Below are 3,428 nucleotides of genomic sequence, written 5' to 3' on the forward strand. Positions count from 1 at the left end.
CATTATGGATGGGCCATATATAGATGAGACAATTTTCGTTTTCCCTTTCTTTAATTCTGATTAACTTTAGCTGACCTCCACCACTCTCTAAAGACCATAATACCCTTGATTCAGATCATCAAGTCAAAAAGTTGTTTTGAAATTATGTAATGATTTTTTTTTTTCTTTTTTCCTTTTCTTATAGAATATTCAGCTTCTCTGGTCCAGATTCCATATCAGGGTGTCTAGTGTTTTCCAAGAGTGATGTAGCATTTCTAACAGTTTGATGTCTTTGCGTTGGCAACTTGCATTAAAAAAAAAAAAAATGGTCACATTTTTTTTTCTTTTGAAAAAAAAAAAAAAAAAAAAAGTGGTCACATATCCCAATTTAGGTTAAAAATTTAGGGAAAATGATGTCCAAACCAGTAGGGTGTAATGGAATCTTCCACACAAATATTTATTGACCATCACGCGAGGTTGGAAACATCTCAATTGCATCAACCATGATCTATCGTTTTTGCATTAACATCTTCCTCTCCTTGCCTACACCAATTTTCAACTTCTTTTTTCCTTCTGCTTCTCTATATTCTTCAAAGCTTTATATAAATGGGGGAGTTGCAAAGGAGCTAAACAATGAGGGATTTTGATGTTCGAAAAACTACAACAATGATTGATTGTGGAAATACAACACCCTGGAACGGTGAGGGTTGCAATGGCCAAAATGGAGAAAATTGTAGAGGAGCAGCGAAAATGCCCCCCCTCCCCTAGTCATAAGATGTCGACATAAGAGATTCCATTGCATACTACTAGCAAAACAAATGAGTAGAAACCACCAAAATAGTAGCTGCCTTGATCACTCTATGAGATATTAGGGAAGCATGATAAGGACATGGCAATTTAGCCACACAAATTATTATGGATGATATAAATTTATCTTTATTAAACTTATTAATGAAAAAAAAAAAAAAAAAAAACTTGAGGGTCCTCTAAAAGGCAGCTTGGCCCCTACACTTATATAGGCGTCAATGGGATCATCAGTAGAAGCATCAGCATTGGATGAAATTTTCGCTTTTCATGAAGGGTAAGACAATCATTTCGCTACTCATTGTGTCTAGGTGTAGCGATCAAGCTGCCTTTTAGGCCTTTTTTTTTCCCTAGAAAATACCATTGTTTGTTCTTAACTATAGTCCAATTCATCCTAAAGAGAAAAATAAAATTTGGTTTGTTGTTCACTTGAATGCATATGTATGTGTGTGTGCACGCATGTATGCACATGAATGCATGTGTGAGCGTGTGTGTATATATATATATATATATCTAATATTGAAAGTTAGGTCAGAAGCAACTATAGTCTTCTAAGTTCTGACTATGGACATGAAAGAAAAAAACAATGAAAGCTTGTCATCAGGAACATAGACTTTTTTTTTTTTTTTTTTTTTTTTTGTAATGAAAGGTACATAGACATTTTTTATAAAGTATTATAAAAATGTGTATCTGCTTTTCTTATTTTCTTTTTTCTTCCAGGCAATCAAAATGCTTTTGCATATCCATGACCTAAAATCTATTGACTTTCTTTGAATGAGGTGGACATTGTCCACATCTTTCTGATAACTTGCTCCACAGTAACAAGCAAAAAATTGAATATATTCTTAAACTATTTTTTTGGCTCTAAGTATATCCAAAAACAGTGTCATTATGATAGAGATATGCTTTTTGTTCTTACTACTTTGGATGGGCATAAATTCACATAATTTTAAAATATACAGGAGGGTGATACTTCTAGACTTCTAATTTAAGTATGCAAGGATGTGAATGGAATGAATAATTATTAAATATAACCTAACATCAGAATAATTTCAATATACTAATCAAATTGAATCCAATATTTTTGGCAAATATTTCATCTAAGTAGTGGAATCCTAAATAATTTAAGTAATTAATTTTATATTAAGTAAAATATAATAAAATTAAAAAAAATAAAAATAAAAACCGGCTATCTTCATCTTGTGAAAATAGAAATTGAAATAGAGATATTGAATACATATCTGATATTCAATTATCTTAATAACCAACAAGATAAACATATATGATTTCAAAGTTAATTTTAACTTTAGATTATGGTTGCATTTGGTAGTCATTTAGAAAAACACTTTTAACTTTTTTTTTCCGTTCTATGGGAACAAAAAAACGGAATAAAGCGTTTGGTGTCAATTTGGTGTTTTTTTGTTTTCGTTGGAACAAAAAAGGAAAAAAACGTTAGAACGCAAAATAATGAAACGACCAAACCTTATTCATCATTTCAATTTCATTCAAAAAAAAAAAAAAAAAAAAACTTATTAACTAGAGTAATCGTTCCTAAACCAGGTTCACCAAACACCATTTTTTTTTTTTTTAAAGCAATATTTTGACACAGAAACTGAAAATTCTGTTTTTAAATATCTAAAATTATATCACACTAACTAATAGATGAAGAACACCCAAATGGTGAGATGGTAAAATCAAACTTAATTTTCTAAAAGCTGCACCTTATAATGTTTTCAAAAATGTTAAAAAGAGGGGGAGGGGAAAAAAGTATAAAAAGAAAGAAATGAAAATTGCTTTTACAAGGCCTCCATGCTAAAACCAATCACTCATATTTTTTCTTCAAATTGGACCATGTTCCTCATAAAAGGAGACAGAATAGCATCTTTTCCTGTTGTGCTCTTTCTCTAAGATGATCTGGGCAACAGGCTGCTTAGGGTTACGAACTGAGGTTCTTACAGGAAATTCTCTCAAACCTAGTTTTCCATACCAAAGCCTTTTCTTTTTTTTTTTTTCACTCGCTACTTCATTTGGGTTGGTAGAAATCAGTGTATTATAACCAGGAAAGCATCAGACCCCACTCAAAGTATGAATAATATTGGTAAATGGATTTATCATCTGAATCTCTCCCATCATTAGGCTTTGACAACCAACACAGACTTCAACCCCCAAATCGATTACTCTATAGCATGAATATACCAAGGGCTAATCCCAAACACATCATGCATCATTATTACTGATGGAAGCTTTGACCATTCTTCTTGTATAGTTGGTTGGGTTCTAGTTATTTTCTTAAATGCATATTGCTTGAATGCTACCCTAATTTTTGATTATACAAGGAGCGCATAAGAAATGCAACAAGAAAAGCGATTAGAAATCATTTCAATTATAGTCTGGACGGATTGTGAAGATATTGTGAATCTGATGCAGCAAGATCAGGAAAGTTGATCGTGGGGGTTTTAAGTTTTTGTTTCTAAATTGTTCGTAAACTTTGATATAGTAAAGAGATTTCATAGCGAGGTCTCAATCACCTCATCAGTTAGCTAGGAAGGCTAGAACATATTCTATCAAAAAGCACTATTGGCTGTGGATTTTTTTTTCTTTTTTCCCTTGAATGAATTTTCATATTTTTCAAAGGGAAAAAAAAA

This window comes from Macadamia integrifolia, chromosome 13 (assembly GCF_013358625.1).
Source record: "Macadamia integrifolia cultivar HAES 741 chromosome 13, SCU_Mint_v3, whole genome shotgun sequence".
NCBI lineage: Eukaryota > Viridiplantae > Streptophyta > Magnoliopsida > Proteales > Proteaceae > Macadamia > Macadamia integrifolia.